Source organism: Lepisosteus oculatus, chromosome 3 (genome assembly GCF_040954835.1).
Source record: "Lepisosteus oculatus isolate fLepOcu1 chromosome 3, fLepOcu1.hap2, whole genome shotgun sequence".
In the NCBI taxonomy this organism is placed as follows: domain Eukaryota; kingdom Metazoa; phylum Chordata; class Actinopteri; order Semionotiformes; family Lepisosteidae; genus Lepisosteus; species Lepisosteus oculatus.
The window spans coordinates 55,658,040-55,672,975 of NC_090698.1; the positions used below are offsets into that span (position 1 = coordinate 55,658,040).

The 14,936-nt window shown below is 36.9% G+C and overlaps 1 protein-coding gene across 6 annotated transcripts in view; it reads left to right on the forward strand.

Annotated features, from left to right (window-relative positions):
- Window positions 1–6,366: 6,366 nt before the first annotated feature.
- pam (peptidylglycine alpha-amidating monooxygenase) overlaps window positions 6,367–14,936 on the forward strand; it is a 121,949-nt gene continuing 113,379 nt past the window's right edge. For 3 of the 6 annotated variants that reach the window (XM_015367021.2, XM_015367013.2, XM_015367045.2), the window contains exon 1: window positions 6,368–6,582. The gene's annotated coding sequence lies outside the window, so the exon portion shown is untranslated. Of the gene's footprint in view, window positions 6,583–14,936 lie in introns of all 6 variants that reach the window. The other 3 variants (XM_015367036.2, XM_015367054.2, XM_069187275.1) reach the window with 2 other exon arrangements.

Here is a 14,936-nt window from a genome sequence, read left to right on the forward strand (position 1 = left end):
GTATTGTACCTCTTTTGTAATTCAAGAAAATGCGACATCATGGGAAGGGAGTGAATAATTTTGCAAGGCACATTTTTTTATATATTATTTAAAAAAATATATAAGCATACAGAGCTTCCTGCAGTCTTTCCTTCTTTAAATTGATAAATAAGGATTTGCTCCATTATTTCTGGCTAAAATGGTCTTAATAATAAATCATGTTATGAACAGTTAAGAATGATAATGCAGGAAACACCCCAACAATGAGTGTGTATTTTCTCCTACAGTGAGTCAGATTGGTTCAATTTCAGCTAACACAGTTCTGAAACTCAGAAACTGGTACAGGTTTGCAACCAATTGCAAATCATTTACAACTTTTTGAGATCTGAAAAAAAACTTTATATAACATCAAAAATAGAACATTGAATTTCCTCAGAGGTCTCCCATCTCAGTACTGAACAGGTCTGGTCTTGTTTATCTTACTTGCTTATCTTGCGAGACTACTATACAAAACTGAAATGCTGCATTATCCATACTCCAGTATTCACAATGGATAAAAGACATAATGTGGTCATGTACTACATAATTGCTCACAAGGCAATCATGGCACAGCTTGGGGACCTAGTATATTCTGAAACATAATAGCTTCCTCTGTTTGACCTGTATAAAATATTTAACTAGCAAATGGTATCACACTTGCGTCAACTGCCCAAATAAGTGTTATGTGGAAAATGTTGCACTGATGCTCATTGTATTCTGCCTGAGCATTATAATTCTCTGGTTGATGTTATGTCCACATAGAATTTGAAAAATGAACTAGATAAATACTGAGTGAACGTTTTTCTTATGAGTCCTTATGAAATATAGTCAAAGTTGCATTATAAAGGAAGGCAAAGTTACATTTCATGCACTGCAACAAACAAAGCTATAGGTTTGAACATTTTACTTTGGAATATAAATAACTGTGATGTGAACCAACTGGAATTGCATTATGCTTTCAAAATCAACAAGAGATTTTAATTTTGGAGAGGAGAATCCATACTGAGATTCATAGATTCCAGCTTGTCTGTGGTGTGGAGTTGTCGTGGCAGGTTGCCCAGGCTAATTGACAGAGATACCAGTTTTGTCCTGGTGTGTTCACTGTGCTACAGCAGGCACTTCAGTAGAGGTCTGGCTGAGATATTAGGAAAAGATGTGAGTTAGTGTTTACCAGCTGGGCTCAGTATGGTCTTGAAAGATGAGTAGCTATGCACAAAAAATCCATTCCAGTGGGAAAGCATGCAAGTGATTTTTTAAATCTACTCCTCTTAACAATTATGTTTACAGTATGCAGTACCTGATTTTATTTCATTTTGAAGGTATGTGTTTTGAACCAGTATGTGTAATTTTGCTGTTCTGTACAGTTTTTTTTCTCTTAGTGACGAATGCTGAACTCGCTCTTTCATCCATCTCTGTCAACTGTTGTAGCCCAAGGACAACCAAAGACTAATGTCCCCTAATCTCAGTCGCAGGCCAGAGTCTTCTTTCACCTGATAAAATTAAGCAGGCATGGCATTTCCATGAACCAGGACAGAGTTCATCTAAGGTGCTGAAATAACCTCATGACATCTGACCATTTATCCTTTCTTGTCTTTATAGTCTCGAGGCCCATGTGTCATTGAGAGACAACATCCAAGAGAAATGGTTCAGCAAAATCAGGATTCAGAACAGTGATCTAATGGACACATACTGTATGATTAAGCATCATGCAAAAGTTGCTTGTTCTTTTTTTAAAGCACTTTCTGGACTAAGAAAAATCAAACTGCTCTTTTGCATCATCTCAGCTTTAATTTTATACAGCAAAAGTATAGGATTTGTTTATATGATTTAGATACTGATTTTGCTCAGTTCTTGAAAATGAATTCATCCATGTGTACTGTCCAGTGACTGTATATACAGTACTGCATTCATCTGACCTTTTAGTATTGTTTTACCATTGTTTAGTAAGTTACAATCTTACAGTAGTCATTATAACACCAATCACAAAGTATTTTAATATTGTAATACAAATATTTTAACATATTAAAAATATTCTATTTTGTATGATTACAGTAGTTAATGTATGAAATAAATATACAGTATGTACTTTCAGACATCATATAAAACAACCATGATATTAATTTTCTAAATAATTACAGTATATATTATATAATACATATTACTGGGTTGGGAGACCTCTAAGCAAAGTCTGTTTGCTGTTGTAAGTAGTGTTGGACGAGTAGGTGGCACTCTTTCTTCTAGACCAGAGTTTCCAGACCATTATCCCAAAATGATTCACTGACCTGAATACTTGTTCACTAAAGATCACTTTACACTGCTGGTAAAAGTAGGAGTGTTGATCCCTAGTGTCCTGGGTAAACTCCACTTTGTTCTTGCATAATTAGCCTACCTGAATTCCCTGCTTAACTTTCAACTGTTGAAATAATTTCACACTTCTCCACACGATCTGCTGTGCAGTGGGACTCCTGGAGTATAATGGCTTTAGTTCAACGCACCCCAGTGGGTCCTGCACTTCAGTGGTGAATGAAGCATGTCTCCACTTATCTGTGAAGTTTCTTTAAACTCTCTGGGAAGCAGAGCAGTAGATACGTGCAAGGAATTATCATTATTAACAGATATTTGAAGTTGAACAATTACAACACTGCAGCGAACAATTAATAAAAGAGTGTAAACAGAATTTGTAATGTGTCAGCTGAACGTGTACCTGTTGACACCATAGAGAATCTTCTGAAAAGAAGGTTCCCTGAAAGATCACTTACTTTGCTTCTACACTAAAGCCCTTAACTTACAATGAAACTTATCAAGTTTTGTCTAATTTTCTCTCGGTTTCCCATCTAACTACCTTTACAAAAACACATTTTTGAAGGTGGATCATGATCATCTTTGTATTATTAACTTGTAACACAATAACTTGTTGAAATGTTTTAAGAATTTTGCTCAGATAATCAAAATCACATTTAAAGCATTAAAATACTTTACAAAAAGTTAAATATACTATTAATGACAGAAATAAAGAAGAAGCAAGTCAAGAGTAAACAGTCAATCCTCCATTATTTTTTTATTACAAGATTATATATATATTTATTCAAATTGGATTCCATTGTAACTGTTCATTTTGTATCTGCTAGGGGGATGAGTTTTAAATTTTTTACAATTCAATTGATAGCATAACCTAATGACCTTGGAGCTATGCTTCAGCTGAATGCATTACGTATCCATGGATACAAGAAATTCATGCCTCACAGCTATAAAAGCATGCTTTGGTGCTTTTTTCCCATTGAAGAATGTATACTTACTAGTTATATCTGCACAGTTTTTAAATGCAGAAAATATATGTTTGTTTAAAAAACAGAGGAATGTGAAAAAATGAGAAAGCATAGAACAGAATGTACATATATTACTACTTTGAAGCTTCAAATGTTTTGTATTTTCTCCACTGAAAGCTGGAGATTATTGTAAAATATATATATATATTATACACTATATACAGCATAAAATTTATTTGCCCACTACATGCTTGTGCTTTTCATCTTATTTCATTTTGTTTTGCAAAACACTAAGTTCCTATTAAATTTCCAACACATTTTTAAAATGGTCATTTTTCGTAATTTGTGTTAATGTATTCTAGCTTCTTTTTTTCTTGAATAAGTTTAACTACAGTATGAAATAATGTAGTTCCCACGGCTGTGAATTTTATAAAAGATTAATTCTCCTTTTCAAGATTTCATCCATTAAGAAGGTCAGTATTATTCAAAGTTATTTCTATAATCCTGCATTTAGAAAATCTGAAGAATTGTATTAAGGCCTTTGGCATTTTCTCACTGAATTTATCTAGGGAAATAATTATTACCAATGGCATTCTATAGTTTATAAAAGAAAACCAAACTATGTTTTGAATCAGTATTTTATTATTTTAAGTATTTGTAGATCTTTATGAAACAGCAAGAAGGTATTCATAAACTACTGTATTTGCTCAATCCTGTGTATATAGAAGTTTACAGCAAGTTGTATATTATGTACAGAATGCAGTTAGAAAATGTCTTTACCATTCATCAACTTTCTTACCACTTCTACATCTTCCAATTCAGTGTCATGGGACAGTCAGTGTCAAGAAGTGTCTTTCAGGGCCCTATGCAGACCATAAAATCTGGAGGAGAGTGAGACAAACATGGGGGAGAGAAGACTAGGAACGGGGCAGGTAGACAAACAGGGGGGCGTGTCCACGGTGTGCTGGTGCCTGGGGGGCGTGGCCAAGGCAAACAAGTCCAAAGGGAGTCCGTAGGAAAATTCAGGGTAAGCAAAAGACGAGAGCCAGGTAATCCATCCAAGAAAGACACGACAAAAGTTAAAAGCCGGAGCGGGATCCAGCAAAGGGTCGGGGAGATAAAAAGTGGTAACGGGGCCAGGTGCTTCAATCCCTGGACCCAGATGGTCAGGACACCGTTGCAAAGCCTATGCCGTTGAGCCTCTTCTGGACTTACTGGTAGGCGGGCTTCCAGGCATCCATCTTCCAAAACTGAGCCTGGATTGGTGGGAGCATCTGGCTTTTAAAGGAAAGGGCTGAGACAGGAGGCAGGTGCAAAAAATTCAAGACAAACAAGAAAGAGCAGGAGTGCCCTTAAGAGGAGGGACTTATGATCGTGACAGTCAGAATCTATCCTGGCAAAGTACGGGGGTAAGGCAGGGCACATCCTGGATAGACATACAAAAACACTCACATACCCACATCAGGAACAATATTCCCAGGAGCCAATAAACCAGCACCCGGAGAAAACCAATAGGGAGAACATACCATCTCCATGCACACAGCATCCTACTGTAGGTGCAGAATTGAACCCAGGGCCCTTATACTGCAAAGCAGCAAAGCTAACCACTCCACCACCATGCTGCCTGCAAAATGATTTTTATTACTGTATGTATTACTGTATATACTATGTATGAAATAAAAAGATGTACTTTGAATTTTCATCTTAAATAATGTTAGTTCTATTCTTCACATTAACAATGGAAAGTTTTACTGATGATGTACAGTATGTACGTGGGGCACTAAAATGTGATCGATGCAAACTGGAACCAATATAACTGGTTGTTTGATGCCTCTCTGTATCAGGATGGTACAGTATTTCCCTTGAGATCAACAGCCTCATATCTGCAAACACAGATAACACCATGCTCATGTTTTCAAAGGGTAGCTAGATAACAAAAACATAATTAAAGTAGTATACAGTATATTTTCTAGGAGCTACAGTGCATGCTTAGAAGAAGAAGCTGAAGAGGACGAAAAGAAAATACTAACATCACATGTACAGTACATGGAAATAGAATTTCTCATGGAAAGATCCATGAGTCATTTTTAATTTTTTCTCAGCCAGTCTATCTTACTTTGGTTTCTGTCAGCTCTTCTTATGTTAATGATTCTCTTCATGGATCTTGGAGGCCCATTGGGTTCTTGCAGTTTTAATCTGAAAATGCTGTGATTTTGCTCCGTTTCTGACACAAATTGCTTTTTAAAGAAATATAACTTGAAGTTTATGAATTTGGGTAATACTTATTAAAATAAATGTAATTTTCTTAGTTGAAAGGGTATAAATAGGGCTGTAAAGCGTCAACATCTTCTATTTGTGATCAAAGGTTACAATTACCTGCCACTCATTTTCAGCATCTAAACATTTTTTTAAAAGGTTTTAAATATGTTAATCAGAATACAGCTAGAAAAGGCCTGATCCAGCTTTAATTTGATAATAAACCTGGGTTTTGTAATGGGCTAAATTGGTACTTAAAGAATCTCAAATAACTGATTTATTTTTTTATTTTAAAATGGGACTGCTTAACCGTTATCTATGGTATTCCTTTTGGATTAAATTTGGAAAATGTAATGTAATGAATGTAATGAAAATGTAAAATGACAATACATAGTCTCTTTAAGGTTTTTGGAATTCATGTGTATTTTACTCCAATTAATCTTGTTTGGTGGCACTTGTTTGGTAGTGCTAGGCTGGATCGGACGCATTTTGTATTATTTCTTGCTTTTTAAATGGAAACATAGTTTTTCAATAAAAGGTGTCAAAATACTGATCTAAACTTAATCGTGCATGCTTTATTGAGGAAAACGAGCCATTTATCTCTTGCATACCTTTCTACATTTCAACCTTATAAATAATAAATAAACCTTTAACAAAACAAGTTTTATCTACTGTTTAAATTAACTTGAATGGCATTTTAGTACGAAATGCAAATTAAATCCAAACGAAACTGCACTTTAAAAAGAGACGCTATTTTCTCTCCGTTGTTTGCTCTGTCAGGAGTTTGGCTCTGAACACTAATATTATTATTGCGAAATGTATTACTGGAACATGCACACAAGCACAGTACGTGCCTCCACAGTCGCTCATAATCGATGACTCGGTGTTCAATTTATTTCCATCGACTCAAGTCTATGAACGATTAGGTTGGTCTATTTCGCGGAGACGAAAAACTGGAAAAGGAGAAGGTACTGTAATCTAACTTAAAGGGATTTACTGAGGTTAGAGCGCATTGAAAAAACGAAAGGAAAAACAAACGACGGTAAGTTAAATATTGATCAAACGAAAACACTTTTTTTTTTGTTCAAAAGCAGCGTAGAGAATATCTGATTAAACGTATTGTTACAGTTAAATACTTATTTAAAATCTTTGGTGTGTGTCCGGCGGATTGAAAAAGTTTCTTTATGCTATCAGCGCCAAGACAGTTTTCACGTTAGTGTTCGTGCCTGTTCATATAAGAGAATCACCTTTGAACATTTTCAGGAATAGACAGTAAATTTGACTTATAGAGTATATTAACGTAGTTGTTGCAGCATATAATATGTTCGGATCCTTGACTGTTCTGTCTGCGGTACTTTCGTTTGAGACCACTTACGTGGAAGTGAAGAGAAGTGCGCAGTAGTTTCTCGGTTTCTGCTCTGGGAACGACCGGGCTCGGCACAGTATTGGGACTTGGACGCGTCCCGATTTATAGTCTTACTCTTTTGTTTGGTGTCCGATGGGGGCATAAGCACAGATATCTAGCGGCTCTTCTGGTCCATAACGTTGGGTTCATTTCGGGCTTACGGTGGGTTTTTAGACGTCATTCTTGGGAAACGATTCAGTGTATTTTTGCTTCGTAGAATCACCAAGTACATTAGGAGTTGTATTAATGTCAGCATAGAATCTAACGAATGAAGGAAAACTACATTGTTTAAAATAAGTTCATACATTCGTTTACGTGCCCACTTGAAAACAATATATTTAGAGACTAATTGGGATTTACACCACTGGTTTTAATTTGTTTCTACCTTTTTTCTGGGATTCGGATTTCACGTTTTCTTGTGAAAGTCTGTTTTATTGCCATTTTTATTATCTTTTTTTTCTGCCTATGTGTAAATGACTGTTCATCACTAGGCTGCAGTTAACCAGAACAAGCCGGCACCTGATTGTCTGCGTCTTTTGTTTTCGTTAAAAACCTGTGTCTAGTATTATAAACGTTTTAGAAAGGGAGTCACAGTGTAGTAAGGAATATACTGTATTGTGGTTACAAGATAGTACGGAAAATGTCGTATATTCAGCATTCGCCTTCACAAAAAAAAGGCGCTAACATAGTTTGTATGGAACTGGGTCTAATGTTACTGAAAACGATACACTGAAACAAAAGTGCCCAAGACAGGAGAATGATAACACCCGTAAGGGAAAATAACTAATGGCTTAATAATACGGATTTTTTTTTTCTAACCAGTTTCAGTTAGACATCGGATATCGCTACATAAATGAGCTTTGAGAAACCGGTAGCTCGAGTCGTAGCTCGAAGAACCTGGATAAAATTAATCGCTAAATCGCATAAAACGCAAACTAAGCTGACAATAAAAACGTCAGGAAGTACAAAGGAAATGCCTTTTCTTTTTTAAGACAGAAAGATACAATTATTTAACTTTTTAGTGCTCAGTGACATAAAGAGAAGTTGTCAGTATGCTGTGTTTTGTCTACAGTGAAGCAGGAACAGTGTGCTAAGGGTTAGTTTGCCAATGCACAAAAAAGATTGGCCCTTTATAGTGTGCCACGGGGCTTGTAAATTAACTTATAAATCCAGTATCGGAAAGTCATGGCTGGATCAAGGAAATGGGGGGTGCACATCCCAGAATGACCAAGAGGAAGACCTCCTTTAAGATGGTAAGGTACAAGTCAGCAATCGTCAGGAGGAAATAGATGAGGACAGCTCAGGATGTAATGATCTTGGGAATTATTAATAAAGGCTGCTGATATATGTATTTAGAATGGTGCCTTTGTCCATATGGACACAAAATGTGAGGATGCGAAGATAGATGTAGCACCACAGATGTTCTGGGGACTGTTGGGTGGAAAACTGTCAGGTGCAAGGTACTGGATGATGAAGGGGATTTGTAACTACAGTAGGTATGCTATCACAGCAAGAAGATTTGCAGAGCGGAATAGGTTACCCGAAGATGCGGAGGTATTTTGTTTCAGAAAGCCTGTGGGGATAGGAGATATGTTTCTCCTTTCTCTAAAGCTCACTCTGTGCTGTTTTACTGCTCCAATATACTCTCTTATTATGGCTATATTTCATCTTTAATAAGCGCATGTCTCTCACTTGTCACTCAGTTAACAGTCTGCCATCAGGGGCAAAACAGCACAACACGATCTCTTGCCACCGCTAATGGCACCTTCTGCACTCCCAACACAAACAGAAACTGGGACAGAAGAAGAATACCATCGATCACCTAGCTGTAAACCTCACGTGCTCAGAAGAGCAAGTGAAAACCTTAAACCCTGAAATTATCGAGTGTTTTTTTTTTGTTAACAGAAAATATTAATAACTATTTTTGTAGTGTAGTTAAGGTTTGGTGGTTAGTGCATGGAAGGGTGGAGGTCTGTCCTGTATTAGCAGGTTCTGTCCGTGGTGCTGATCCAAAACATTTTGGGTTCAGAACTCAAGTTTAAGAACTGCATTCAACTTTAGATACGATTCAAAAGTTAACAGCAAGAACTCTATGAGTTATTTAACAGGTGTGGACAAAACTGGAGATGCTTAGATGCTTTATACTTGTAACTGCATGCATTATTTATACTCAAAAATACAACAGATGTTTTATTGTAACTGCGGCTCAACATTCATCCAGTTACCTGAACGCTTAACGCAATTAGCTGAATTAGTGATATAAATACAACAGAAACAACAGACATGTGCAAGGACTCGGTGGACTCTCAGTCAAATAGGGAAGGTTTAATTGCCCGCTCCTGAGTCAGTGATTGTTCAAGTGGAAGGACTGGTTAGCTAATTTCTAAATCAATCCTGCAATACAGCCACATCATAGCTAAAATGGTCACAGAGAAGTACTTTAAAAACCTTTAATTTAGTTGTTTCTTACACGTGTGCCCCCCAAAAAAAACTTATGACCTGAAAAACTACAGTATTATATCAAGTGTGATTTCAGTCACATTATTTTTGAGCATGGCAACATTCAATAGCATAGTGTAAAATCCATAAAAGGCCAAAGAATACAATTTCTTCTTGGTTATAAAAATGTGTTTTACATAATGTAGGTGACTTTTTTGTTTATTAGTACTGTCTTCTCTGGTTGGCTGAAAGCTAGGTCTGGTTAAACTAGGGCTTGCTGTTTTTAGCTTTCTTGAAAGCGATTTCACACTGTGCTTTAGGATGCATTCTGTATTCCTCAGTGGCCTGTGCTGTTCTAGACTTTACAACACGTGGCACAACATTTTGTTGATATTAAGTGGTTTTGACTGTATATACTCAAAATACTGTTTACGCTGAGTATTATCCAATATGTCTTTAAAATCATTCAGCATATATTTATTTGCATTTAAAATGATCTCATACCAATTGTAAAATAACAACAATAAAATACATTTATACCGCAGCATATATATATATAGATAATAATAACTAATATATTTGTACTTAAAAATCATTGCACGATATTTCACATACTGTATTTCTTAAACTGTATTTAAGCCGGTATAAAATTCATATTTGCAATATCTCTGTATATTTAGTAAATAATCCTGAAGGCATTGGTGTTAATGTGCTGTGCATAATAAAAAAAATATTTGTTTATGATGTACACCTAATACTATGAGTAGTAAGTAATATTCCACTAAAATATTAATGTAATATTTGAGATTCGATGAGTTATATTAAATCCCTTGGTTTACTTGACATTAATAAAGAAATCCTATCAGTTACCTTTATAAATAATGAAATTCCAATTACTTTTCTTAGGAACATTTAAAAAATATATGTACGCAGGTATTTTCATAGCAACGTTAATTTTAATATCTAGAATTATCTGGGAGCTAGTCAAACATGACAGTTTTAGAATGATCAAAATAATTTAGGTTTTTCATTTTTTCTTTGAATGTCTAAGAATGGAAAGTAGGATATCTTTGAAGAATCTCATTTGATACTCTAATGATAATTCTTTATATTTAGTGCTGTTCATTCATGATGCTAAACCACTATGCAGGTTTTATTAAGAGTTCAATATGCAATCATGCATTGTGGTGACATAGGCGATGTGTGTAATAAAAAAACATCCTATTGATGTTGAGGTTGAAGCATGTGTATTGTGTATACAACGGGTAACCATGAAAACGACATGCAGTCAAGTCAATTAACATTGTTTTGAGGCTAAGCAGTCCTACAGCTACTATGTTGAGTGACTGAATCTTTTTATGAGCCACCTGCAAGCATATATACGAAGCCACAAGGTTTCGACAGCACAGTTACTTAGTCTCTTGCGTTGGACCCGAAATGACTGCCTTGCAGAATTTAAGAGAATTTTTGATCGCCCTGGAAATTTTATTCCCCCTTAATATTTGCACTTTGGGAACAACATTCTCATGCATTCCTGCCTATTTCCACGCCTGACACTAGTCCACTACACAGAAGATCAGGGGGAGAAGTGAGATATGACTTGTTCAGCTGGGAGTTATATTTAGGTTCTGTAGGCTAGATTGTGAAACTACGAAGGACTGAAACCCCTGCATCCTAGTGTCCCCTGTCACCATATTAATATTTTCTAATCTGATTTTTCTGAATTTTGTTTGTATCTAAACAGCTATGTTTTACGCACACACAAACAGTGCCGTGAAAAAGTATTTGCCTAATTTCCTCTATTTTTGCATATTTGTCACACTGGATGTTTTCATATCTTTAGAGAAAATCTAGTATTAGATAAAGGGAACCTGAGTGAACAAACAACACTTTTTTATTATTATTTCTTTGATTTAATAAACACTTTTTTATTATTATTTCTTTGATTTAATAAACAAAGTTATCCAACACCCATATCCCCTGTGTGAAAAAGTAATTGCGCCACCTTTAGCTGCAATAACTGCAACCAAGCACTTCCTATTATTCTTTCACATTGCCGTGGAGGAATTGTAGCCCACTCTTCCTCACAGAACTGCTTTAATTCAGAAACAGTGGTAGATCTTCGAGTATGAACTGCTCATTTCAGGTCCTGACACAGCATCTCTATTGGGTTTAGGTCTGGAATTTAACTAGGCCACCCCAAAACATTAATTTTGCTTCTTTTCAGCCATTCTGATGTGGACTTGATTTTGTGTTTTGGATCATGGTCTTGCTGCACGACCCAACTGTGTTTCATCTTCAGCTCATGGACGGATGACCGGACATCCTCCTTAAGAATTTTTGATACAGAGCAGAATTCATGGTTCCTTCAATTATGGCGAGTCATCAAGGTCCTGACGCAGCAAAGCATCCCCACACCATCACACTACCACCACCATGTTTGACTGTTGCTATGATGTTCTTACTGTGGAGTGCTGTGTTTGCTTTACGCCAGACATAATGGGACCCATGTCGTCTGAAAAGTTCCACTTTTGACTCATCTGTCCATAAAACATTCTCCTGAAGACTTTGGGATGATCCAGGTGTTTCGTGGCAAATGAGAAATGAGCATTTATGTTCTTCTTGGTTAGCAGTGGTTTCTGCCTTGCTACTCTCCCATGAGGCCCATTTTTGCCCAGTCTCTTCTAATTGCAGAGTCAAGAACACTGACCTTAGCTGAGGCAAAAGAAGCCAGCAGTTCTTTGGATGTTTTTTTAGGATCCTTTGTGACTTCCTGGATGATTTTATGCTTGTCTTTGGAGACATTTTGGCAGGCTGGCCACTCCTGGGAAGATTCACTGCTGTTCCGGGTGTTCTCCATTTGGAGATGATGGCCCTCACTGGGGTTCAGTGGAGTCCCAGAGCCTTAGAAATGGCTTTGTAACCCTTTCCACACTGATAGGTACCAACAACTTTTTTTCTGATCTCTTCAGGAATTTCCTTTGATCGTGGCATACTGTGCTTGTTGAATCTTTGTGCTGGCAACTTGACTCTGATGGTAAGGGGTCAAAATAAGTGAGGTTTATATTGAGCAGGGCTGGCTATAATCAAGCCTGGCTGTATTCAATCAGCTGACTCTCGCTTTAATTGAGTTGATTTAACTAGAGAGCAATTACTTTTTCCCACAGTGCCAGTTGGTGTTGGATAACTTTGCTCATTAAATACATGAAAGTAGTAAAAAAAATGTTATTTGTTCACTCAGGTTACCTTACTCAGGCACTCCTACAGGAGTCCAGACAGTTTAACAGAACCTGTAAATTTACTGTCCCACAATCACCCTAAGCGCAGGTACATAACCACTAATTGTACTTGTCTAAAACCAATACTCCTTTATTATGAACTCATTTATTGAGTAGTTTGATTGAATGTGGGATAAATTAATTCTTCATTTTATTACATCTGCATTGAGGGACTGTAAAACGTCTGTTTGAAGGCATCAGTTGTTATTATTCATGGAGAACATGTGAGGGATTAGAGGATATACTAACAGCTAGTCTCAAAATACTCTTAATGTAAGCAGTTTGAAAGCTCCACTGTCTTTGAGCACATCTAAGAACGCATATTGAGACATTGGTTTGGAATTGCTAATTTAGAAGATAGAGTGGTACCTTCTGGTTAATTCCATAGATTCCAGCGGCAACCACACTTGGTTAGCTTCAGATTGTTAACAGGTCAGGGATTAGAATGATACAACTCTTAGATACTGTATACCTAACAGAGCCTTTAAAAACACATTTATGAAAATGTTTCACTGGAAGTTTAAAGCATTCTAATACATGATCCTCAGGTCCTGAACATTATATTAATTTTGTGTGTAAAAATATTGTATTTAGAAGGTTGTAGAAATGTTTGGGTATTGAGATTTTTTTAGATGTGTTATAATCTGGTACATTTTATGCACAACAGACATGAGAAATATTTGATTTAGATGCTTTTATTTGAAAAAAAAATGGGTTTGTATGATGCTTGTGCCTTTTTATGTAGTGAAGTGTGAGTAATGGATAATTACAGTGCTGGAAGTTGTTCTTTTTCAGTACTAGACAGTGAAGATGAGGGGAGTCTGAATTTTTAATTTTAGATCAAACACTAAAAATTATTAAGGGCATGATACCTGTTTCTAAAAACAGGTTTGATCTTCTTTGCTGTATTTTGTGTGGGCAATTTAAGGGTTTTTGTAGGCAGGTAGTTTGGATATTTCATTGATGCAGAATTATAATTATAAGGAAACTGTCAGCTGCTTAAGGTTCCTCGGCCTGCAGATCTCCACCAACCTGGCTTGGACTCGTAACACTGCAGCAAGTCTGAAAAGGGCACAACAGCTAGGGCTGGGCGATATTGCCAAAAACATTATCACAATAAAATTGTTCATATCAGTCGATATCCATTATTATCACGATAAATGTCAAATCATTATTTCTTTCAAGTTTAAAGGCAGATTTTTTCTCCTGAGTGAAAGTTGAAGAAACCAGATAGTTAATTGGTAAATTAAACAACTCTTTATTTTAAGAACACAACAAACACTTGCCAAACAGCAGAAACATTAAACAAATCTGAGGTAGAGAGTATTCATGTCTTTTTTATGTGAAAATATGCATAAGTAAAATTTACAAAATAAATATCTTAATAGAAAAATTAAATACTGCAGTGTGATAAAACATACATAGAACATGGCTCAGGCAGACTGCAAAGTTTAAAGTGCTCTGTTTTATGTCTGATCGTAAAAAGCCAAAATATCTCCAAATTACCGAAGTTAAATGACCTTTTCTGTCGACGATGTCATCTTCCTTCGAGCTGGTCGTTGGCAGCACTACATTTGCTTCAGTGTCCCTCATTTCTCCACTCTTAACTACAATCCTGTCAGCCACCACCGTGTGGGTAAACAGCACCACGTTAGCTGCCCGGTCTGCAACAAGCACGCTCCCTCGTGCAGTATGTGTCACGCCCTCTGCAGCCAGAGGGTGCTCCTTCTCTGTCCTGTCCCTAGTTTCCGGCCTGCTGTCCTTCCTGTCCCTCTCTTTCCCTTGGGCTATATATTTCCGGGTCTTGCACTCTGTCCTGGCTCAGCATTGACGTTCGGATGTCCTGAGACCCGCCTAGCACCAGGGCGCCCCACGTCCGCTCCCTGAGGGCATAGGTTTCTATACGGCATTCCTGAACTCTTTGCACTATTGAGCCCGGGCCTTTTTCCCGTCTCGGCGCTACGCATATGGGTCTTTTTCCGCTCTCCTGCTCCCCACGGTTAGTCCCTTTGGACGTCCGTGACAGTATGCGCAAAGCATAAACATATATATCGAACGTTTATCGAACTTTTGTTAAAATTATATCGCGGAAAATTATATCCCGATAATTATCGTTATCGAATTATCGCCCAGCCCTAACAACAGCACTAGCACTTTCTGCGGTGCTTAAAGAAATGCTTTACAGGGAAGCAGTTCCTCATGAACTTTTACCGCAGCACCATAGAAAGTGTCCTCACTAGTGTGGTACAGCAAAACTACAAAGCATGACAGAGA